General features: G+C 42.8%; 1 protein-coding gene across 2 annotated transcripts in view; it reads left to right on the forward strand.

Annotated features, from left to right (window-relative positions):
* The window catches only part of ZNF365 (zinc finger protein 365), a 414,409-nt gene that overhangs the window by 225,322 nt on the left and 162,059 nt on the right, over positions 1-27,028 (forward strand). The window lies entirely within an intron of this gene.

A 27,028-nucleotide genomic window follows, 5' to 3' on the forward strand; every position in this document is an offset into this window, starting at 1 on the left:
GCTACTATGTGTAATTCACAAACATTCCCAATAGGACGTCTGGAATTGTGCACCAGGTCCAGGTTTCAAGCATACTACTAGCAATGTCATGTCACAATTCCTAGAGGCTCTTATTCTCCCTATGCGGAGTTCTACGTAGCATAGAACTCCTCACTGTGGCAATAGAGTTACTGTGCAAATGCTCACTTTTATTTTGTAGAACATGATTCTACAGAGAGAAATGTCTTTCTTTATGCGCCCAGCAAATCTGGGGGTGATTTGTTCCTTTTTCCATCCGCTACTTTGATGTTGAAAAATAAACTTCAGTTAAATGCTACAAAAACTGAGATTATGCTGTATGGGAAGGCCCAAGAACTCTGGTGCCCCCAGAACTGGGCATGGCAACCTCACCTAAACTAGTAGTAAAGAATCAGGGAGTCTGGCTGGATCAATCCCTTACTATGAAAGAACAAATCTTGGACACCACAACCTCATGCTTTTACATGATGTGTCTGCTGAGAGGAGCCTTTCCTTTACTACCACTCACCACAATGAAAACTTTAGTCCAGGGGATGTGGCTAGTGACCAGCGAAAATGGCCGCAGCCTGAGAGAGCTCCGGCGATCGTCTCCACCTTCCCTGATAATCCTGGCACAAATCCGGCGACTACACAGAAAACAGACACCGATGGCGAGTCCCTTACATTCAGTTCACAAAGTGAGACGTATTTGAATGCTACAAGTGCGACCGGGACCGGCGGAGACTGAGGGGCGGAGCAAAAGCCTAGGTGCTGGAGCAGTGCCGGGGCCTTGCGTACTCAGCAAACCGCCCGAGACTAGGAGAAAGGTAGCCTAATCCGCGACAGCTATTGGTGGCATCATGAGACTGACAGAGATTGATGCCACATACAGTGAGCACAGCAGCAAGAAGGAGTGAGCTGCTAGGCACAACAACGGCCTGGCACAAACGGCACCACACAGGTATGGCGAACATCAGAGCCGAGGACTTTGTTGCAAGCGCTCGCTCCACACTAGCCTGAGGCTGTGCACTACCGCCTGCACCACTCGATCAGGGTGAGATCCCTGCTGTCTGGGCAAACCGGTCTGTTACAGTATCCCAGCCTACCCAAAGCATAGGGTACCAGCTGCTTCTCGGTGCAGGAAATTGGCAGGAGTCATCAACGCAGGTCGTTGTGAAACTAAGGCCGACTGGATCTGTTCTCAAGCGAGGCGCGTGTTCTTGGCCCCGACTGGCATACTGTTCTGTTGCGACAATAGGGTGTGGACCTGCAATAATTTACTGGCTGAGGGCCTACATCGGCGCAAAACTTGCATGCCAAAGCACCACGTGTGACTGACCATTATGCCACCGGAGAGTGATAACTGTACCCCTGCCCACGTAGATAAAACAACGTGAAGTCTTCTGGAAACAACGAGAGCCCAATACACACTTGGGGCTTCAGAACTGAACAGTGGTGTGGTGTAGTATAAAAGACACACAAAACAGACCCCGGGTGTAGATCCTTTGTCGCATTCTTTGCCAACAGTCATGTCCAATGACTCACAGACTCTAAAGCTCAAAGAGATCACTCTGAAAGATGTAATCGCCACCATACAACAAGTGCAAACATCTATTGGCACAATTTCCTCTGACATAGCACTGCTACGTGCTGATGTCTCCAAAATGAACACCAGAATAACAGAAGTTGAACGCACCACAGCAACTCTCTCAACATACACAGCGACCCTACAACGGCAAGTGCGCCAATTGGAGCAGGCGATCAGACAAATGGTTGACGATCAGGAAGGCTGCTCACAGCGCAATAATATTCTCCTGGTTGGTGAACTGGAAAGCATCAAGGAGCCAGCCGTAGATCTTTTCGCAGAAGACCTTGTCAAAACTGAACTGCACCCACGTGGGCTTCCCAACTTCTTTTCAGTAGAAAGAGCCCATTGAGTGCCGGGGGAGAAACCCAGAACGGTAGCCCCCACCAGACCTATACTGGCACGCATATTCAACTTCAGAGATCAAGATACAATTTTGCAGGTGGCTCGTGTCTAAGCATGGGCGAATTTTGCGAATCTCGCGTTCGCGGATTTTGCGGATTTGCGAACTCGCAATCCGCAAAATCCGCGAATTCTCGCGAATTTGCGGATTTTTTTTTTTTATGTTCGCACGGGTTTCTGCAAGTTCGCGAGGGTTTTGTACAATTTCGCAAATTGCGAAATTGTACAAAACGCGAGCAAACTTGCAGCAACCCGTGCAAACACAATAATATGAAGAGAAAGAAGTTCCTGGTCACAGGAACAGCACGGGGATTGCGCTCATGAAAGTCAAGGATGCAAAGGCCTCTACCCAGCATCACAGCTGATTTTCCACAGTAGATTTGGGAAGAGGCACACCTGTCCCGCCTCGAAGACGCTCATGATTGTTTTTGGGCTAATGAATGAGTCACTGATTTTGAGCATCAACTAGTTCGAGCGACCATGTGCGTGTTACTATGCAATCGCCCCGAAGGGCGCAGGGGTCCCTTGAGTGAGCTGTCCATCATAGTGGGTGAATGGCGGGAAGACGGTGCAAACCGCGAGTGTGTGGGCTGGGCCAAACGGGCAGGGCTACCATGTGAGTTCACACATGCTTTTAGTGTGTATAAAAGGTCAGAGAAAGATCAGTTCAGCAGATGAAGAGAAATAAGCTCCTGGTCACAGAAACAGCACGGGTATTGCGCTCGTGAAAGTCACGGATGCAAAAGCCTTTTTCCAGCATCACAGCTGATTTTCCACGGTAGATTGTGAAGAAGTCACAGGAAGGGCATGGTAAATATTTTAGGATGGCGCCAGCAAGCTGCCAGCGCCATCCTAAAATAGTTACTAAATTAGCTTCAACAGGAAGCTCTGATAGATAAAATCGAGCACCTGCTTTATTTTATCTATTAGAGCTTCCTGTTGAAGCTAACTTAGTAACTATTTTAGGATGGCGCTGGCAGCTTGCCGGCGCCATCCTAAAATAGTTACAACAGGCAGGCTTCAACTTTTGCCCCCGGAAAAATCCGCCGCTCGCGGATTTGCGAATTCTCGGTAAATTCGCGGGAGTTCGCGGATCGCAAATTTACCGAAAATTCGCAAAATCCGCGAGCGGAACGGATTTTCCGCTCATACTTACTCGTGTCGCTCCACCACTAAGAATTGAAAATTGCAATGTGACCCTCTATCCGGACTACACAGCTGCTGTATCAAAGCAACGCCTCAACTTTCTAGACGTCCAAAAAGAGCTACGAAGTCGAGAACTTAAATAAGCGATGCTCTTCCCAGTGAAACTAAGGGTAGAGGCAGAAGGAAAGAGCTGGTTCTTTACGACGCCGGAGGAGGCACATGAGTGGCTGGAGGGATGGCGACCAGCCGCGAGACCCAGAAGAAAAGATGCAAACCTGAAACAACAACCCACCAAGTCTGCCCTGGCAGCATTGGCGGAGAAGGAAGCACTGACTGGCACTCAACTGAATACCGACGACAACTCAGACTGATACCTTGTCTCACCGAATCTTAAAACATGGAGAATAACCCACGATAACGCTGCACGACAGAAAAGAGAGGAATACATTGGAAGGATTATGACCAATAACTGCCAAAAACGATTGATCCTACAATTAAAAGCACTACCCATTAATAGGCTCGTGCTGCAGGCCCTACGTGATGGTCTACTGATTTTTGTGGTCTGGGCCTGACCTTCTGAAAGTTCATACTGAACGCAAAGGACTATGAGTAATCGTGGGGAATGGACAGAGTCCGGGGAGTAACTCTACCCCTTACACAAGTACAAAGTTATGGGAATAAAGCACTCACTAAGTTGGGGTGGCCGGTAGTTCTAAATCCGCAGTGCAGGGAGGCAGGGAGGAGGGAGGGGGATGGGTACAGTCCCAGGTTTTTTTTCAGTTCTAGTTTTAATCTTGGCTCAAAGTACATTATCAGAAGGCATACACGGCGACAATATAGTGGGTAACATACAGGCGACTTAATAATCAGCCACAACGGATAGCACATATGACGCACCTAAATATGGTAGTTGACAACTCGTTTGGTTTTGCTTTGTTCGCCCGAAGTTGGCAGGGTATGCCCAGACGTGGGTCCCTTGCTCAATTTGCCACTGAATTCAAGCTAGCCTGGCTGATAATGGCTGATTAGCCAGAAACCGGCCCCAGGATGCTTGATTCTGGTCCAGGGAAGACATGGCTTGGCAGTTCAGGCTGGACTGTTCCCATGAGGCACAGGGTCAGACTGATTTGCATATGGCCCTGTCTGAACTGGGGTGGCGGAGTGAGCTAAAGAATGACGATGGATTACACCCAGATCAGTTGACTGGGGTTGAGTGCTTGCAATGTTCAACACTCTGTCCATCATCCTCTTTGGTTTTGCTTTGTTCGCCCTAAGTTTGCAAGGTATGCCCAGATATGGGTCCCTTGCTCACTTTGCCACTGGATTCAAGCTAGCCTGGCTGATGACAGCTGATTAGTCAGAAACCGGTCCCAGGACGCTTATTTCCGGTCCAAGGAAGACATAGCTTAGCAGTTCCTGCTGGACTGTTCCCATGAGGCACAGGGTCAGACTGATTTGCATATGGCCATGTCTGAATTGGAGTGGCGGAGTGAGCTAAAGAATGATGGTTGATTAAACCCACATCAGTTGACTGGGGGTGAGTGCTTGCAATGTTCAACACTCCATCCATCTTCCCCTTTGGTGTTGCTTTGTTTGCCCCAAGTTAGCAAGGTATGCCCAGACGTGGGTCCCTTGCTCACTTTGCCACTGGATTCAAGCTAGCCAGGCTGATTAGCCAGAAACCGGTCCCAGGATGCTTGTTTCCAGTCCAGGGAAGACATGGCTTGGCAGTTCGGGCTGGACTGTTCCCATGAGGCACAGGGCCAGACTGATTTGCATATGGCCATGTCTGAACTGGGGTGGCGGAGTGAGCTAAAGAATGACGATGAATTAAACCCAGATCAGTTGACTGGGGTTGAGTGCTTGCAATGTTCAACACTCTGTCCATCATCCCCTTTGGTTTTGCTTTGTTCGCCCTAAGTTTGCAAGGTATGCCCAGATGTGGGTCCCTTGCTCACTTTGCCACTGGATTCAAGCTAGCCTGGCTGATGACAGCTGATTAGCCAGAAACCGGTCCCAGGATGCTTGTTTCCGGTCCAAGGAAGACATAGCTTAGCAGTTCCGGCTGGACGGTTCCCATGAGGCACAGAGTCAGATTGATTTGCATATGGCCATGTCAGAACTGGGGCGGTGGAGTGAGCTAAAGAATGATGATGGATTAAACCCAGATCAGTTGACTGGGGTTGAGTGCTTGCAATGTTCAACACTCTGTCCATCATCCCCTTTGGTTTTGCTTTGTTCGCCCTAAGTTTGCAAGGTATGCCCAGATGTGGGTCCCTTGCTCACTTTGCCACTGGATTCAAGCTAGCCTGGCTGATGACAGCTGATTAGCCAGAAACCGGTCCCAGGATGCTTGTTTCCAGTCCAAGGAAGACATAGCTTAGCAGTTCCGGCTGGACTGTTCCCATGAGGCACAGAGTCAGATTGATTTGCATATGGCCATGTCAGAACTGGGGCGGTGGAGTGAGCTAAAGAATGATGATGGATTAAACCCATATCAGTTGACTGGGGGTGAGTGCTTGCAATGTTCAACACTCCGTCCATCATCACCTTTAGTTTTGCTTTGTTTGCCCTAAGTTGGCAGGGTATGCCCAGACGTGGATCCCTTGCTCACTTTGCCACTGGATTCAAGCTAGCCTGGCTGATGACGGCTGATTAGCCAGAAACCGGTCCCAGGATGCTTGTTTCCGGTCCAGGGAAGTCATGGCTTGGTAGTTCGGGCTGGACTGTTTCCATGAGGCACAGGGTCAGACTGATTTGCGTATGGCCATGTCTGAACTGGGGTGGCAGAGTGAGCTAAACAATACACCATTCCCAGTCCCCCCGACATATTTTATTGCAATAAACGTAGAAGTGACCATTCTGCTGTGGGACGGAAAAGTGCTCCTTATAGCCATGCACAAACTAACAAGAAGTTGATATGACGGTGGCATTGCCCCCCCTAATATCAAAATATATTATTGGGCTTCACAACTACCTGTCATAAATCAATGGCTACACATATATCCGAGGACGACCTGGGATATATGGCAAAGGGGAAATGGTTGCATTTGCCCAATTACAGGTCACATATTGGCTGGAGAAAACAGAAACATTTTGCTATCTGCAGATCAGACACGCGCTCACAGCACTGATTCCACGCGCTCCCAGACTACTTTACTATTGCAGTTTCATCCTTACCTACAATTAATTAGTGGATACTTTTAAACCCAAAAAAGGGGAGGTAGGTAGGAGCCCACATTCCTTCTGTGCGTTAGGGCCCATGTTGCCCTTGCTACTGCATTTGCACCCTCATTTATTAACGTTGGGACTTGGCTCTTCATCTGAGGTGTGAAGTACTGCTGTAAAACAGTCCACCTCGTGTTGGTGTCCACTTCAATGGGCCCATCCTGTGTATTTTAAACATAGTTTATCTTCCTAGACTTAATTAGTTGCTTTATAAGTAAGATAGTTTTCAAGCTAGAAGTGTGGAGAGGATATGTTGTTATGCCATAGCTTCGGACTTCGGACGAGTCATACTGTTTTGTGACCTTTAGAGCTGAGGTAACTTTAGAAATGTAGTTAGTGAATACCAACGGCCTTACTGTTTTGTGAGTTGGTGTTTGCATTTGCGTGTCCATCCTTAAATCCCTTCTTGCCACTTTCTAAAATTCTCCTTTTCCCTCTCTAAAGCACTCAACTTTAGTAGTAGATATTCCCCATTTTCCAACCACTCCTCTTGGTCTCTCCAATATTTAGTACTAAGTAGTGAACATATATGTGCAGCAATCTGCATAGAAAAGACAGGTGAGGTGGAGCTCATGTCATGTAGGTTTGTAAATTGTATTTAGTAGTAAATAAGTAGTACTACGGTTGTACTACTTTATTACAACAAAATAATGTTTGTGAATCAGGCTCACCCATTATATTAGTGGGAACTTCAACATAACTACCATAACACAATGTCGCTGTAGGTACTATTTCTGATGAGGCCTGGGCATCATTATAATGACACACCATCCCTAGACTTGAACATAAATATCTTTACAAACGTATCTTCTTTTGACTTGAACATCCCTATTTTCACCCCTTGTCTATGTGGGCACTTACATTTCTTCACACTCTATGATCTTTGTTTGGAATTCATCATGGTTATCTTCACACACTACCTGTGTAGCGACTCAAACATCTGTACACATGAACAATCCCAAAAACTAGCTGAGAAACTACAACCCAGGAATTACCCTAGTAAAATTATAAATGATCCCTACATACAATAAAAGAGATGTACTGCTAGAGACCTATGCTAAGGAAGCAACTGACAGACTTTTATGTGTTACATTTTCACCACCATCTAATAAATTACAGAATATTATACAGAAACATTGGAGGGTTGTTAATGTAGTTGGGGTGGCCTTACAAACACCCCCTATTTCATACTAAATGGGATGTGCCAGGCTCATTCATGCGAGTCCCCAAAATAACACAAAACCAATGTGCCCTATGGTCATTACTACAGGTGGTTGGCGATTATCCATGTAGGAGATTTGTGGTATGCATAATTACAAAAAACACCAACTCCCTTGACCTGGGCCTCACATATCCCTTGTAAAAGAGAGCCCTAAACAATTGTAACAGTTGTGTCAGTGGTATGCTTGCTCATAGCGCTGTGTAAAATTTAATATATTGACATCACTAGCTGAAAAGTAAAAACATGGATTATAGAAAACCATAGCAGTATAAAAGCTGAAAAGTTAATGACAAAACTTGGTTCTCATTTTAAACAACTAGGACACAACCAGGATGACATAAAGAGGGAACCTGGGTCTAATAAACACGCCCTCTATTGGCTTGAGCAATGGTGGTTGTTTATACTTGGCTCACAGTAAATTATCTTATTGATTATATACCATGCAACCAACTATAGTTTAGTTCTGCGTAGACGCATATTGGTTTTAAGGTTGTATGAATTACTAAATGATGGTTCAGCCTCTTTAAGTATCTCCTGACTTTAATGTTATACTGGAAGATTGTTTATACTTATTTCTGGCAATACACAATGCATAATTTCTAAGCAGTTTCACAGATCATTTACTTGTATTCTATGTAATAGACAGCATGCAACCTCTAAATTGCTGCACACTGGTAAAAACTATTAAAATATTGCACCCAGTTTTGCCTCAAAACGTTTTTCTATTGTTGCTGTCAATATTATTGTGCATTGGTCCACTGTGCTTGGGTCGGTTCTCAGTTTGCTAAGCCTGTTTTGCCTGTTGTGTTTGTTTGCCACCTGGTTTTGCAGACCTGTCCTCGTGCTACTCTCTCTGATTAAGATATGAAGAATTGACTGGACTATTGTTGCTCACAAGAGTGGACAATCATACACATGTCTAAATAATTGGAAAGGTCAAAATGTTTAATTCTAATAGAGAAGGACAAGCGTATGATGCTTACTAAAAGATAGAGAAGTAGGAATGGGTTTAGAGAGGGAAACCCATCACGAAAGAGTGTGCCAATTTATAGTCGCAAACTCCCCTTCTATAAAAAAGCCTAACTATCATTTAATTTTAAAATACACATTTTTTTTAATTCAAAAATGTAATGTAACATTATTTACTAAAATGTAATTTTTTTTGTAAATTCTCTACATCACTTTTTATAACTTTTAATAGATATTCGAAATATAATTATTTTCATTTTAGTTGGAGCTTTTTTTACATTTATAATGTATGAATTATGTTATTTATATTTAATACATTCATTATGTTTTGCATGTTTAATTTGAAATCAAGCTATTAATTATGTAAATTTTTATATCATTCTGCATTACCAATAAACATGTACATTTAACTACCATTTATAGTTAACAACATTTTTAAGTATTTTGGGGGCATATGTATGAAAGTTTGGTTTTGCGATTCTCAAATAGCGAATTTTAGAGAATCGCTATTTGAGAATCGCAAAACGAGATGTATGTAGGATTTGCAAAAAGATTTGCGAATCCTACATATTCCTTAATTGCGAATCGCAAAGGCCGATTGGCAATTAAGGAAACTCTAGCCATTCATTCCTATGGACCTTGAGGCCCATAGGAATGAATGAGAAAACATTCTCAATTCGCGATTAGCAATCAGAGAACCGCAAATTGAGAATGCAATTTCAAGGTTGCCAAAAGGACAACCTGTTGCCCCCGTGAAATAAGCATGGGTGCACATGTGGCGCACATACAGGCCCTAAGGGCATGTATGTGCGCCACATTGCACTTCGAAAAATGCAAAAAAATGCATTTTTCAAAGAAATCGCAAATTATCACCAACTTGAAGTTGGTGGTAATTTGCGATTCCTTAAAGCCAAAATGCACTTTTTCTGTGCTGCTTACATTGCATTTAAGTAATCACAATTTGCGATTCCTTAAATGTAACTGCAAAATAGGGAATTGCAAATTTTGCGATTCCTTATTTTGCAAGGCACTTTTTCATTAATACATACCACTAAGCCCAATTGCTATCGCAATTTGGAATGATACATATGGCCCTTATGTTTAAAAAACTTTTTAAATATACTTTGCTATTGGGAGATCTCTGCCACATTGGTGGAGACACCTGCCTGCATGTGAAAAGTTAGAAGCAGTAACTTTACCCTATTCATTTAATTTTAAATCACATATTTAATTAATTCAAATATATTACCATAATATTAAATAATTGTAAATGACTTTTTTAAAAAAATTGTAGTTAAATTAAAATGTTTGTATTTAATTAATATGTAATACTATTGACCAAACCTTACATATAAAATCAATTTAAATGTTTTTCAAATTAAAGTTACTTTTATTTTTCAACTTAAAAGTTTACTAAACATTTTTAGTTATTTTTGTTACATCAAATTAAACTTAAATCTATTTTTACAATGTCAAAATAAAATTATTTATTTTAACTTGCTATGCGATCCTATTATAAGTTCCTGTATCTATTATTTTCTATTGGATAGTATTGCAGTACCAGTGGTTGGCCATATGTGATGCTGAACTTATTCCTGGCTCCTTTTTGTCTGGATATACTTTACATTTTAAAATGTGGCCCCACCCCCTGCTTGAAGGGGGGGTCATGTAATTCTACACTGAGTAGTAAATTTACACTCTGAAATGGTGACTAGCCAAAGTAGTAAATTTACTGCAAAATGCAAGAGTAAATATACACGTGCAATTTTAATCCTTCACACGTTTACATTTTCTAAAAAGGCCACACAGCCATTTGCCCCTAAATGTATTCAATCGCCAATTCAAATGATGGTGTAAGTCCTTTCAAGATTGGTAATACTTGTCTTAGGGCCTAATTAAGAGTTTGGCGTCCATAGGACCGCCACGCTCGCGGTTGAGGTACAGTGGCAGTCAGGGACCACTGCACTGATGGTCCAACCCCTATACTACAAGTACAGAGGTTGGACTGCCGTAGGACCGTAGCAACCGCCAGGGTTCGGCGATCCCTGGTGTTGCCGCAGCCATCTTAGGGATGCATTACGCTTGGTGGTGCGGCTGCGGCACCACCAAACATATTACGAGTTTCCTCACCACCACCAGCCTCATGGCGGTTCTCACACCATGAAAATGATGGTGGTGAGGAAAACTAAGGGGCCCTACAGGGCCCCCTGTTCCCTCAGGGTCTATGTATGAATGCAGAAGGGCACATGTTGTGCCCCATGTCTTCATGCAACCACAGTTCCAGCACAGCATGGACTTTACTTTCTATACCATGCTGGAACACGCTGTGGTGGGCCCATGTAGTGCATTTTTAAGGCTCTCCTATAAGCCTTTAAAAGGCAGCACCCTGGGCCAGCTGCAGCAGGACTGTCCGCCCGGATTACAGCCCCGCCCACATCGCCAAAGTTGTAATCAGGTCATTAATCCTCACAAGCATGGTTCTGGGCATGCCATTAAACAAAGGTTAAACCAGAAAATTGAAAGCAGGAACCTGTATAATTATTTGTTCCCAACATTTGTATGGTAACGCGTTTATATGTGTGAGTGTGTGATGTCCCCCCACGCATAGCAGTAGCCCATACAAAAAACCTATCAAAGTGTAAATTTGACATGCGCTCTGCATTAGTATCTCTCAGATTCACCAAAATTCTCCCCCAGGAAAAGATTCTCTCCTCCCAAACACTTATGCACTTAGTTTTAAGTTTTCAATCATAGCACACATGCCAGTTGTACCTAAAGTGGGTGCTAATTTACTGAGTCATGTTTTGTTCCCTTAAGATTTTTGTGTCTCATTCTTGGAAACAATGTGTTATCAGAAGAAACAGTGTCTGAAGATATTCAGGGCATAGGACATCAATTGGTTGACTAAATCTAAGCTTAATTGAAAGTTTTTAATAGTGGCTTGCACATTCTGCTCGTATCCCTAGTTAGAGGTGTATTTTGATACCTGAAATAAAAATGGTTTGGCTACATGTAATGTGTTTGCAGCTTTGATTAGGTAAACACATTTGAGATCAACACATCCAGCAAAACAGGGCCATCCTGGTGCTTCTTCTAGTTATGTTTGTAGAAATATGTTTGAGGATAGCAGATTGGAAGTCTTGTTGAGTCAATGTGATGAAAGATGGATGTGGCAAAATCATTCCTACTAAAGATGAAAAAATCTTGATGGTAGATATGGTCTAAGTAATACATATTGGAAAATTTGGGCTGCTTTTTAAATTTTATAGCAACATTTTAAATAATTTCCCGCTTTTCTGCCATAATGTGCTGTCGATTTTTTATACATGCAATCGCAGTTTGTTCTCTGTTAGATTGCACTTACATATTTACACAGCCTCTTATTTGCATGTTCTCTTATAACTCTGTGTTTACAATCATTGGTGATGTATTAAGGTATTGCAGCTACCATATATAGAGATAGAAGATTAGCCTGAGTGTAGATTTGCTTCATATGAGGTTTTAAAATGTTTGTATGCTCCTCTTCCTTTAGGCTAAGTTTGTTCTATTGATTTATCTATCTATCTATCTATCTATCTATCTATCTATCTATCTATCTATCTATCTATCTATCTATCTATCTATCTATCTATCTATCTATCTATCTATCTATCTATCTATCTCTCTCTCTCTCTCTCTCTATATATATATATATATATATATTTATATATATCATCAAGATTAAAATATAACGCAGCACTCTCCTGGGGTTTCTGTTAACCTTCTTTTATTCACAAGCCATCTACTCCTTCACCTACGCATTTCAACCACGCAGGTCTTGGTCACAGTGGACGAATCAGGATGTCCTTTTCAAGTCATTTTCAATACTTTGATCGCTTTGGCGGCTTATGATTAATTATTTCCACCGGCTCGTGAAGACAAGTATCAAGCTTCTCAACAGGCCGCAATCCACGGATGTGAGTCAGAGGTGTCGACTGACACCGCCCCGATTATTGTTCCAAGTTGGACGAATATTCTTATTTTGACCCCAAGTCTTTGGCTCTCATTATTGTCCTGATGAAGACCCACCTCTGATGCCTAATTAGCTGCACATCTGTTAAGGGTTGAAACGTCGACGTTATTGTCTCAATTAGTCCACACAATTTCCCTAACTTGAAAAAGAAATCATAACTACTAATCAGATCTATGCTTTTTGGACTTGAAAGCTAAACATCTCTTTGTATTATATATATGTTATTTATGTCACTCTTGTACAGCACTATGTCACACATCACTACTAGTGAAATGAAATAATGAAATAAAAGTAGCATTTGTAAAGCGCGTACTCACCCATAGGCATCCCAGCGCTAACGGCAGCAACTTAACACTTAGGCGGACATCAAGGGAAAAGGTGAATTTTTACTTTTTTTCGAAAGATCAAGTAGTCAACCTCTAGGCGTATGTGAAGAGGTAGGAGGTTCCATAGCTTTGTCACATTGTACGAGAAGAGTCGGCCCCCACTTCGAACTCTTCTGATTTTCAGGACTGTGATTTGTTCCTTATTTTCAGATCTCAGAGCTCTATTTGGGTGGTAGGGCTGGATGAGAGATCGCATCAAAAGAGAACCTTTGTCAGAGAGTGCTTTATGAGCGATGCAAAAAGCCTTAAACTGAACTTGTTCTTTAATAGGGAGGCAGTGAAGGACGGCAAGAGCAGGTTTGGCCGACATACGCCTGGGAGTATTCTGCAGCAAATGGGCTGCACAGTTCTGCACAGTCTGCAGTCTTCTGATCGAAGGAGGTGGTTCTCCAAGATATAGTGCGTTGGAATAATCTGAATGCGAAAGAATTAATGCTTGAACCAGCAGCCTATGAGCACTAAAAGGTAATAAATAAAGGGAGGATCTTTCTGATCAGCCTCAGCATTCCGTAGTGGCTAGCCACAACCTTTCGAGCTTGTTCTTTAAGGTCTAGGTTACGGTCAAGCCACACATCTAGTCTCTTAATGTGTTCTTTGGGGTTAGGGGCTAGCCCCATGCAACTGGGCCAGAGATGATCTATATTCAGTGGGGCTGAGTTGCCCAGTAGCATAAGCTCATTCTTGGTTCCATTGAGCTTTAAGTATGATTCATCCATCCACTCAGAGACCGCTCCAAGACAAGAGGCTAAGCCTGGTGAGGAACTATCTTGATGGTTGATAGAGACCACCAGCTGGGTGTCATCAGCATAAGTGACTATTTGTACCCCAAATGGCAATACTATTTTGGCCAGAGGGCCCAAATAGATATTCAATAGGGTGGGGCTTAGGAAAAATCCCTGAGGTACCCCACAGTTTAATGGCATCAGGTTGGACATTATGTCCTCTTCCAGGACTGCCAAACATCTGTCTTTTAGGAAGGACTGCAGCCATTTTATTACGGTTCCTGACACTCCCACATTTCTAAGTCGTTGAATCAGTAGTTGGTGTTTCACAGTGTCAAAGGCTGTGCTAAGATCTAAAAGAATAAAGGCAGCTAAGCCTCCACCATCAAGTATTCTTCTGGCTTCCTCCATAACACTGAGAAAAGCAGTTTCTGTACCCTGTTGTGCTCTGAATCTTGTCTGAGTAGGGTGGAGACAGTTATTGTTTTCCAAAAAAGAGGATAGGATGGAGTTCACATAACTCTCGGCCATTTTACCAACTCCAGGTAACAGGGATATGGGGCGATAGTTTGCCAACTCCTCAGGATCCAAGTTGGGTTTCTTTAGGAGGGCTTTAAACATCGCTAGCTTCCATGCAGGGGGTACAATTCCTATCCGCAAAGAGGCATTAATTAAGTCCAGTATCACTAATCACTAATTATAGACCACAGCCTTTCGTTTCTTCGTCGTATGTGTTTCATGTCACAGACAGCCATTTCACTGATTTGCATATATGTATAATTATGAAGTAAACAAATTCAATTTCATAACATAAATAAGTTGTTTTTCTTGGTGTGTTACTTGGATATATGACTGAGGCATATTTTCTTTATTGTATCCAGTACCAAGTGCAAATCAGTTGAGCTACCCGACAGAACCACCTTTTTGTCTACTGTACATACCCAGGTTCGGATGGTTACTGGATTATCCCATTATCTTTAATGGCTATTTTAGAAATGGCATTACCCACTGATATTGTTTTACATTGTAGTCACATTCATAAAGTGCAGTGGATGAAGCACATAGTTCAATAACACTTTATACCATAGGGTATGCTTAGGTTAAAGACCACATTGACCTATATGGTAAGTGTTCTGGTGTCGCAAACATAACCAGTGTTATACTGTTTTCATCATATCGCTCGCTGTGTCCAAATATGTAGTAGCAAAAGGATCAGATGATGGATGGAATGCTGAACAATGCAAACATTCAACCCCAATAACAAAGATCTGGGTTTAAACCATCCTTTTTTGCTCACCACGCCACCCCAGTTTAAACCCAGCCATATTTAAATCAGTCTTGACTCTGTTCCTTATAGGAACAGTTCAGCCTGAACTGCCATGCCAGGCACTCCCTGGACCGGAAACAAGCATCCTAGGACCGGTTTCTGGTCATCACCCCTCATCAGCCAAGTTAGCTTGAATCCAGTGGCGCATTGAGCATGGGACCCCCATCTGGGCACATCCTTGCCACTTAGGTTGACAAAAGCAAAAGGAACCGTAAATGGACGGAATACTGAACAATGCAAACATTCAACCCCAGTCACAAAGATCTGGGTTTAATCCATTGTTCTTTTGATCACCACGCCACCTCAGTTTAGACCCAGCCGTATGCAAAACAGTCTTGACCCTGTTCCTAATGGGAACAGTCCAGCTCAAACTGCCAAGTCAGGTCTTCCCTGAACCGGAAACAAGCATCCTAGGACCGGTTTCTGGGTAACACCCTTCATCAGCCAGGCTAGCTTGAATTCAGTGGCAAAGTGAGCAAGGTACCTACGCCTGGGCATACCCTGCCATCTTAGGGCGAACAAAGCAAACACAAGGAGATGATGGACTGAGCACGGATACTTTTCAGACCCTCACCCCCAGTCACAGATCTCGGTAGAATCCATCATCATTCTTTAGCTCACTTTGCCACCTCAGTTCAGACCCAGCCATATGCAAATCAGTCTTGACCCTGTTCCTAATGGGAACAGTCCAGCCCGAACTGCCAAGCCAGGTCCTCTCAGGACCGGAAACAAGCATCCTGGGACTGGTTTTGGGTCGTCACCCCTCCTCAGCCAGGCTAGCTTGTATTCAATGGCGCAGTAAGCACAGGTTCCACGTCTGGGCATACTCTTCCCACTTAGGGCGACCAAATCAAAAGGAACAGATGAAGGACAGAATGCTGAGCAATGCAAACATTCAACCCCAGTCACAAAGATCTGAGTTTAATCCATTGTTCTTTTGCTCCCCACGCCACCCCAGTTCGGGCCCAGCCATATGCAAATCAGCATTGATCCTGTTCCTTATGGGAGCAGTCCGACCCGAACTGCCAAGCCAGGTCCTTCCTGGACTGGAAACAAGCATCCTGGGACTGGTTTTGGGGAATCACCCCATATTAGCCAGGCTAACTTGAATCCAGTGACACAGTGAACTCGGGACCCACCTCTGGGCAGACCCTTCCCACTTAGGCCAATAAAAGCAAATGCCGGGCCCAGGTTGCTTCTTTCTAGTCCTGGGAGGACTTGGTCTTTGGAGTTTGGCTGTACTGATCCCATGGGGAACAGGGTCAAGACTGATTTGCATCTGGACGGGTCTGAACTAGAATGGCATGGGGAGAAAAAATACGATGGATTTAGGCCCAGATCTCTGTACTGGGGTGAATGTTTGACATTGTGCAGCATTCTGTCCATCAATTGTTATTTTTGTAAACATATATTAGAGCACAGAGACATGCTTGATGGAACACATGAGTTTTGTAATAATTTATTGTGTCCGGTAGGAATGGTGTGGGTTATGCATGTAACTAATATGTGACATGGCTTGCTGTCATTCATGATAAGAACTGGACTGCATGTATCATTAAGTCTTACCTTACTGTACCGACCGGATTTTTGGTCCAGATGGGATCAGCTCCTAGGAGCCCCTCTAACCCAGCCGGAACGTAATCACCTCCCTCCTTAGAACGTATTTACAATGGGTATGGATATATGTATGTACATCTCGTACCTAAGGATGGGGAAAATTGCAATAAACATGCATAGGTTTTCTACAATATCCTATTCACACCAACTAGTCTCGCGGCCACTTAGGCCCAGACTAATCTACCCCGGGGCAGGTCTGATTATATACTCTCACACACTGATCTCCCTCAGTGCTCACTCGACACGCAATCCAGCGCATCTACACACATGGGCCTGCAGTCCCAGTGCTCTCATCCACTCACGGTCTGCAATCCGGCAGACCTACACACTGTGTCCCTCCGGTGTTCTCATTCACACACGGTCCGCAATCCGGCAGACCTACACACCGTCTGTCTCAGGTGCTCTCATTAACGCCGTGTACCAACGACGATCACTTTCCTATGAACACTTAGGGAAGAAGTCTCTCATTATCTACTCAGGATAAAACTATGATAATAGAAATTTGTATGGCTTTCCAAATTGCAATATGTACCTTCTGCTCCTGACATCAAATGTTCCCTTCCTTCCTCATTACTCAATCATCCCTTACCTGATCGGGATTCGCATCCGCTCATGCAAACAATGTTTGACTAGAAGACAAGGTTACCCCGATTGAACAAGAATACAAGGCACATGTCGGTTCACTAAGAACTGGGGTGTTTAATTACAATAAAAATAAACACAATACTACACAATGTATATTCTGCAAAGAAAAGTAAAGGTTAGAACGCGCGCTTAACAAGGGAAAGGGCGGAGGTCACCTGGTTAATATGAAGTTGGGGTTCGGCAGTCATCTAGGTTCCCTTCTCGTCTCTGTGTCTTGGCTCGTCTCGGAATCACACCTCAGCAGTCACTGATACACGTCTGCACCGCTATGCTCAATCTCCTCTGCTTCCCTCCAAGTCACTGGAACCTTGCTTGCTCTTGACTACCGTCTCTTTCTCTCTCTCTCTCTATCTCTGTGCGCTCCGCGCTACTTCTCCTTCAGTCTTTCTCAGAGAGAGAGTCTCGGTTTCAAAATCTTTCTCGAACTTCAAAATGGCGACTGTCTGCCTTGAAAATAATTAATGGCATAGATGCTAACGGCTAGCTGCCGCCTACAGACTGACTGACTCATTGCCTAACACTTTCGCTAATATCAAAACCTGTCCCTTCATGGAAAGTTACGGCCAGTAACCTGCCGCCCACCAAATTCTTGTACCTCCCCGTACCAAGGACACGTTCCCAGCCGGCCGGCCTGGAGTTGTGTCTTCGGAGTGGAGAAAAATACAGTCTTTCGATAAGGGCCAGCCTAAACCGGTTCTCTCCAAGCGAACAACACCTCAAAACTAAAATATTACACTTGACCTAGAAAGCCTCTCAAGCTACCAGGCAGAGGGCAAGATGGAGTCTGTCCCGTTTAAGGCCTACAAGGCCCAAAATACACATAACTCCATGGAAGATATACTAACACTCTTGCAAAAAAATGGATCATCACTAATACTTATATATCTATCCCCTAGCTTAAGTTTATAAGCCCTGATCTAAAGAAAAGGGTACGAAAATGCACTACTGTGCCTCATGGATAGGTCCTACTTATAGTCCTAATCCCTATACTGTACGGGTAATAGGCTGGAGTCATCTTCCATCATCCTTCCTCTAAAGAGGGTCGAAAAAGTTGGTCATTACACTTACCTACTAGGGAGCTCATGCACTGTCAGTTGCAAGACATATTATGGGCTTCCCAGGACCATACAGGGGCTTGGAACCCACCCATTGCTTACGGATTGTTTGACTTCCTGTCATTCTCATTTGCCTGCTTATTTGTGTCCCAGCTTGTCGAGTACATGTTTGTCTCTTAGTAAATGTTTATCCATCCCATGGAGTATTGCCTCTCTACCATCACGTTTGAGATACTTCTAAAGTCCCTTTTCCACTCAAGGACAAACCTCAAATCAAGGTCAAAGCCCTGCTCCAAGTACTAAAACATTTACCTCGGAGACAATCCCCATGTTAAGTCCAATTAGGCTGACTAAAATTCAGACTTCCAGTAATGGCCCGGAAACATATAATGACCACTTAAGAGTCGCCCCAAAAACAAAGTCTAATACATGTCGCCACTTGAAAGGGACCACTGAGACATAAATTGTTCAATAAAAGTAGAGGTAGCCAAGTATCGACCCCCCAATACAACAGGCACTGAGGGTACATGCGCCACTGTAAAAAGAAAAGAGTCAGTAGGGGACCCAGGGTTCTCTCTTTTAAATACTATGGATGCAATTTCAGCAACAATTTGGTATCAGACCAATAAACAAGATACCCAGATTGATCCGCTCAACATGCTTACAGCAGGCATCGATTAGAAATTACTAGCATTAAATGCCATGAAAAACAGGGCACAGGGGAATTGCCATCTCCAGCAAACTCCATGCCAGTGCACACTATTCCTGTACAGACTACAATTGTTACCAAACATTTTGAAAGACATCCTGCGGGAACTCAAAACATTATAAAACACACCACTTGAAAGTCCATATGCACTAGAAGTGGAACTAAAAAAACAAATCGGGCAATATAGGGCAACAACCTCAGTGCCAAAAGCCCCAACATCACTTAAGGCAAAACAACAAATCAAAAATATATTTAACAATTCTGATACAAATACAGAAGATAACAATATTAGACAAACAGAGCACCAGCAAGAAGATATAAACTAGGTTGAAACACAGGAAGAGTCCAACAGCGAAGGAATAACAATAACAACAAGCATTTGCAAGGCAATAGGTCTCGCAGTTGTGAGAGTTTGAGCTATTGGTATTGTAAATGGCAATGCCTTTTATTTTCTTGTTGGTTTTTAAAACATAAATAAAAAGCATTGTCATTTACATTGCCAGTAGATTAAACTCTCGCAAATGTGAGACCTATTGCATTGCAAATGCTTGTTGCTACAGCTGATGAGTTGGTTCCTCATAGGTTTTTTCTAGTATAATTTGGCCTTGCAGTAGAGAATTGCATTGCATTTTCTTGTGCTACAAAAATGTAATTCAGGGCTTCCTATCTTCATCTCCTCTCTTTTGCTAACAATATGTGGTTGTTTGTTCCTATGTGAGAGCAGAGGCACAACTAGAAGCTGTCTCAGCCTGTGCTGACGCATACGACAGAGGGGGGCTGAAGCCATTTGAGCTCAATGGGCATTGCACGCCTGTGTGAGAGGCTGTTCCTTTAACATTTGTCTGTGGCAAAGTGCGTTCCAGCCAAACTTCTCTATGTGGCATTTTTCAAGCATGTTTTATTCGCCCCCTTTTTTAGAGACTGGGTAGCACACCCCCATTGCTGCACACAATGCCAGGAGGAGGTGAAGTATCTTATCCGAGATCTGCCTTTGAAGAGCTCCTACTTCTTTCTAGGGATGGTATGTTGGGGGGGGGGTTCTTCCTATGGCCAAATTGGGGCCCGTGGAAATTGACAGAGCACATTTTGACTGGAAAAATGGCAGGCAGATATTTTCAAGACCCTCTCCCAAATTTATTGGAAAAATGATTCCCTTGGTGGCTAGCTCTACTGTTTTCTCTAGGTGTGGTGAGCTGTTCAGGAGGTTCACTAAAACCTTCTAGTTGATCGGATGCAATCAGGTCCCGTCAAGTAGCGGTCAAAACTGTATTAACGGACTAAGACCAACTCATTCATTGTATCCATCCCTCGAGGTAGCACGCATCCATCCATTGGTGGCATTGATATGCCAGGACCCTTGGATCATCACGTGAAGTCCTGCAGTTTGGCTCCAAGCAATGTTTGCAAGGAGGGTGGCGAGCACGCAGGCTTACTCCTCCTGCGGGTCTGAGTTCACATCCTGTTTAGTCAACCCAAGGTTTTCTTGTTTCTCAAAGGGGTGACTTCGATGGAACACTTACCCTCGTCCTTAAAAAGGGTAAACGTGTATGGAAAAATATGTTTGAGCTTTTCTAGGGAGATTGCTGTGCTGCAGTATCGTACCCTTTCCTCTGTCCTTGTTCGGTGGGCGTCGGCTGTAGTGGATTTGTCTTTTTGAGTGGGGCCAGGAATGAGCTACACAATGTAAGTGCCCCTTTTAATGGTCCAGGAGCTCTAAAATGGTGAAAGGTAATGCAGGTGGAGCAATGAATATTTTTTTATCCATGCCATCCTATTAAAACAAATCATCTTCTGGTGAGTATACTTTACAACCACCTCTCTCTCTCTGATACACCTCCAGTTACATAAGCCAACATTCGCAGTGTGTCTCGCCACTCTTCTAGACCTGCTCTTAAGAGCCAAACCTTTTACTCATTTTTTTCAAGATCCTAATCTGGGTTATATGCATTACGAGTAAACGCACAAAAACAGATATTAAAATTGGAAGAACTGTATTATACAATTGTACTTGAAAAGGAAAATACATTTAGAGGACACTGTGCCAATTGATCTTTTTCCAGAAATTTTAAGTATTTCCTTACTCAGATTGTCTATTTTTGAGAGTATATGTACTCTAGGCAGTACCTAAGTACACATCGCCCCGTTGTGGATTATGAGCGAGGTTCAGTTTAGATCAGAACGTGCAAATTCAACCCTAAATCTATCTATCTAATTGATACTGCACAAAAATAATGCAGACACACTAAGCAAGAGATCAGATGTACGTACTTCTGTACAACGTATCTTTTTGCTGTTGCATTTTAAAAAACAATTCGTATGACAATGTAGTTTAGGTATTGAAGCCATTTTAAAATTAATTCTTCCCAAAGCGATTTACGTCTGAGAAATGCAAGGCTGTACTTACTCTAAGTAAGCATTCCAAATGGTGCAGAACCACAATAAACAAAATGTAAACACCATAAACACGAATACTGAACACGTAAGGTTGAAGCACATAACAATAACAACAAGCGGCTGACATTGCCAAAGCATAGTGAAAGAAAATAGTGCTCACCCACCAGATAAAGGCAACCATGTAATCTTCGCGAGTACAAGACAGAGTTCAGATGGGCCGTCCAAAAAGAAGACAGGGCGGTAATCAAGAAGCCTAATTTCTAATCGGAGGCCAGCGTTTAACATAAATGATGACGCCAGCCAATCAAAATGAAGGGCGTGGCTACAAGTCCACTACAGAACCTTTCTCCATCACAATAAGCTTCGCAGAGTGAGGAGCTCATGCACCCTCCGCCACTAGGCGAGACCTAAAAAGGGAACAAAAACGACAAAGGAAAATTCAGAATAAAAACAAAGCCATACATCAGTGACAAGAAGTATATCACATCTTCACGCAAAAGGGGGCAGGAGCAAAGAATAAATCAAAAACGATAAATCAAGTAAATTCAGTAATTGCATTACCAGATATTGGAACACAGGCAGAAAAAGAAAAAAAAAAACTGTGAAAAAATTTCTAACCTCCCTTACGGCGGCAACGGTACAAAGAACTTCAAGAAACAGCCAGGCCATCTAGTTCAAGAAATCATTAGAATTAAGTGAAAATTCAGAAGTGTTTAGCATAAGCACACCATCAGAAGCCAATCCTGTGTCAGAGAGAAATCTGACCCCAATAGAGCAGCATCAGAACAGGGAGACAACAAAAGATGAACAGTCCACAAGTCAGGGCTTGCTAACCAGGTTTATGGTAAACCAATTAGCAAGTGCATCCACAATAAGTGCAATAAGCACAAATGCAGGAGTTCCTAACATGAATGTAACCCCAGACTAAACAGCTATGATGGTGAGCTATCCACTTCCTATGGAGCTTCACCATCCCTGCTTACAAACAGCAAGAACACAAGACATAACCAGTCCCATTGAGTTCAGTGAATAGGCCCAAACAAAGTCACATACAAAGCATCAGGTGAAATCAATTTGGGGGCAAAACCAGGGACAATGAGTCATAAAACGTATGCTGATCCCCAAGTATGAATCCAGAGGAGTCTTCAAAACTTTAAAAAGAAGTATACAGTCCTGAAATGATTAACCTCATAGGAGCGTCGAACGTTCAGCGCCCAGTGCTGAACGTTCGAAGAACGAATGCTGGCCCGTTGGCCAACGGTCGTGCGCAGCACTGGCAAGGTAGTGCTCGTGACGACCGTTGGCCGACGGCAGCACTTAAGGGGTTAAAGGATATCAGAACTTTGAAGTATATCAATAGACAACACATAACGGCAATACAATTTGTACCTCACCTGTTTCAAAAACATTGTGAAGCAACTTCAGCAACATGGGCCCCAAGAGAAATTGCAATCCAAATGTTCAATCATCTTGAATATTTCCAACGATGGGGGATCGAACTACATAGACTCGAGCCAGTATGATACCCCAGGCCACTGCTCCCAGTCAAGACCACCATTTCAAATGTACATTCAAAAGAGTTTCTGTAAAACAAATCAAATGACAGACACATAACCTTAAGGGGAAACCTGGGTACACATTTCTATCCAATAACATGCAAAACCTAACGATTGTGAAAGCATCAAATAAAGACCAACAAAGAAAGGAGCAAACCCTAACTACAGGTGAGAAAACACAAGAATGGTGCTGGCTCCCCAAAGCCTTAAATCGTGCATGGCCCTAACGATCAGAAGGTCTCACCAAAGCAAAACTTCGTCAACATATGCTCATAGATGGTACATGGTTTTTGTAAGATGCCCTATGGCAACAACACAATGGATTTCCTTCGGAAATTTTATATCATTTTACCACAAGAAACATGGAATCTGAACTCTACCCCTGGTGTATATATGGCAGGGAACATCATACTCCAGCAGGAAGGATGTCACATTATGGTCATCCTAAGGATGGTCCTTCTACGTTCGCTTCTACAAAATACAGCTGGATACAAGAAAATATTGATTTAGGAGTAGAGCTGGTGCAGACAAGAAAAATAATCATAAAAGGGCAAAGAGCCCTACTCCTATTAAACATTTACATACTCCCAAGCACTTCCAGGAAAGCCAAAAGGAGCATCATCCTTGTAAACGTAATAAAATTTTCGCAAAATATGTACGTGAACACGCACCTTATAGTCACAGGGGACTTCAACTCCAAGCTTATACAAAAGTCTTGCAAAGCCCCATCTACAGTCAGACAAGATAAAAATTCATTCAAATAAGTTTCAGATTTAAACTTGTGACAGAAGCTGGAAGCTCAAGATCTAAGAATTCTAAAAGGGAGCCGTAAAGGAGGACAAGCCTGCATCCATAATCTACGTAAATGGCAAAATGTGCTCAATCATTGACTTGTACATTCATCAGCAGAGCCTCTGTCTCATTGGTCAAATCCTTCCAAATCAGCCCTAGACCCAAAAGCGACCATTTTCTACAAACATTAAAAATCAAGGTAAAACCACAAAAACGGACCGAAACCCAAGGATTAGGGTTGCTGCCAGAAGGTTGCAATAGAAAACTGCAAAAATGGTGCAGTGAAAACTTTAAGCAAGTAATTTCAATGGTATACACTCAAGTCGAAAAATGTAAAGGGTTTGGGCGCAGATGCAGAGCTTCACAACTGGCTAGACCTAACAAGGAGGTTACTGATACGTTTCTGATCAAACAAGCTGCTCATCCGAAGAAGGTCCTATAATGGGTGGACATGTAGGGTAGGGCAGGTGTATAAAGGAGCTGTGAATCTTGAAAAAGCAAATAGCTAAGGAAGTAAGAACAATCTCAGCACAGGCTAAGCGAGGACAGGGATGTGATAAACCTGGACTTCATCAAAAGAAGGCCTTATACAACAAAGAATGCTGGAAAGCTAAAATGGCAATGCAGGAAGATGTATGGAATAAGCTATTACTGTCTAGCAAGAACAAAAACTGCGGAGAATTCTGGGGGTTGATAAACAGGCTCAGCCGGGGCTCAGACTGTCATTACAATGCAGGGACCTCTGAGGAAGACTGTAAGACACATATGTGCAAAAGGTATGCACCATGTGCCACAGCCCCAGGGGGTGAGAAAAAACAGACAGCTGCAGAGACAGGAGTGAAGACCAGAACTTAGGAGGACAAAGAAGGCACAGCAGTATAGCGAAAAGTCACTAACCACGCAATTGCACATATGACACCATCTAAAAATTAGGATGTACACCTAACTGATGACAAATGTTTGGAAAAAATACTGAGGAAGACAAGAGCAGATGGGGTGTCAGGCCCAAATTGCCTTCCAAATGCCTTCTTTAAATATGACATCAAATTCTGGGCCAAATACTTGACTAAATTGTTCATTCAAGTTTACATTACAAATAAGACCACTCCATCATGGAAAGGGAGGATCTTTCACCTCATGTTAAAAAAAGGCACCCAAACTTCACCTTGTAATTACTGGCTAATCGCCCATATAGATGTTTAAAAAGAAAATTGTATGGTTCATGTCTACTTGAAGATCTCCAAGCCTGGGCTGATGAGAAACTAATTCCCAAAAATTAAACAGGTGTCAGACCAGGTATGGGGACAATCACAAACCTACCAGTACTACGTCTATTAATAGAAAAAAGCCATATATCAAAAAGTTGCCTATTTGCTTGCTTCGTAGATCTCAAAGCCACCTTTGATGGAGTGCCTTGTGGACACCTCTGGACATAACTGGAAGGGTGGGGTCTCCTGGGTAAATTGCTCAATGCAATTATCACCCTGTACAGCGAAACATGGGCATAGGTTAAGAATGTAAATGGGAGTCAAGTGAAAGCCAAAATCCCTACATGCCATGGACTGAAACAGGTGTGTGTTCTAGCACCCACTGTGTTCAATTTATACTTGACCGACCTGGACAAACACCTAGCAAAAGCTGAGGGGGTTTTACCCAAGATTAGCAACAGAGAAAGTCGGGTACAAAAAATATACAGATGATATAGTCATACTAAGTCAGACACCCAAAAGGCTTCAAAGAAAATAAACAAATTGGTCAAATATATAGAACATGAGGGCTGAGAGATGAATGTAAAGAAAATAAAAATAGTCCGCTTCGTAAACAAAGAATTCAAGTAATTCTCTTGGAGCACAAAGGAAACAACTATAGGAGTAGTAACAAGTTACAAATTTCTTGGGATTCATGTGGCATGTCAGTTCTCATTTAAACAACGCCTAGCTTCCCTACAAGCCAAGGCTCAGTCAATCAATCAATAAACTTTATTCGGTTTCAGCATATAAAGCAATACAAGTAATCAATACATAAAAGAGTTAATAAAATAGGAACACCTTTCATCATACAATTAACTAGATTCCACAAGGGTCTATAATAATTCAAAGCCAGAGGTACAAAGTTAAATACATAATCCCTTGACCCTCAAATAAAAATTAGAACAATTAAAAGGATGGGTCCCAAGGCCTTGTCTAATGTATATATATATCATCAGGGTAAAAGTAAACCTTGACCAATACTAACATTAAATCAAGGCAGACCCTGGCCTTCACCACAGATTTCAGGAAACTAAGAACAAAAAGAATACATTCTTCATGCAACAATTGTAAATAGATAAGAGCGGGCGGGCCTGCTTAAAATTCAGCCTCTTTAAAATATGGACAATAAATATTTTCTGGGGGACCTCGTAAAATGTGCAAAATAATATGAAGAGTAGCAGATCCTGTGGAGATTCATTGTCGCAGCCACAGGGTGCTAACAACTGTCCTCTTCTACTCCCCCTTGGCATGGTCAACAAAAAATGAAAAAAGCCCAGGCAAAACCTGGTCAACAAAAAGCGTTCATAAGTACTAAAGGACCCCAGGAGATATGGCTTGAATGATAGTGTCATTTTCAACAATAAATATTTATGGATACTAGGTTTCCTCAGTACCAGCTCTTCCCTCTCTAGTTTTCCTAAACTGCTAAAAGACTCCCTTATCATCCCCACATCCTTTTTAGTTACCGATTCGGGATTGATGTACAGTTCAGCCCTTCCTAATCTTACAAAGCTGTTCTTAATATATCTGAGCCAAGGTATGCGAAGGGCATGGTCAAGGGTCATACACTCTTTCAATATCAGTTGACTCAGCCAAATTTTCAACCAAATTTTCAACCAGAATGTTAGAGGGTGCCGGCCAATGTATTAATTAGGTAAGGCACCCCCAATTCTTTGTGTGCTACTATATTAGAGGTACCACAAGGGACGCTGAATAAGCGCTTCAGGAATGCATTCTCAGCTACTTGTAGGTCATCTATGGTAACATGCCTCCATATTTCGCTACCATAAGAGATCGTTGCGCCACTCTTGGTCTGGTAGATCTTTAAAAGCACTGCGATCGGTCTCTTACCTACTTTCAAAGCAAAATTAAAAATAGCCGCATTCACCCGCACCAGGTACCCCCTCTTTCTCTGTTTTAGAGGGCCCCATTTATTCTGCTTGTCTATTATGACCCCCAGATATGAGAAAACATTGGTGCAGGGAACCTGAGCAGATCCTACCCTAAATTGAAA

The sequence above is a fragment of the Lissotriton vulgaris genome, chromosome 5 (genome assembly GCF_964263255.1).
Source record: "Lissotriton vulgaris chromosome 5, aLisVul1.2, whole genome shotgun sequence".
Taxonomy (NCBI): Eukaryota; Metazoa; Chordata; class Amphibia; order Caudata; family Salamandridae; genus Lissotriton; species Lissotriton vulgaris.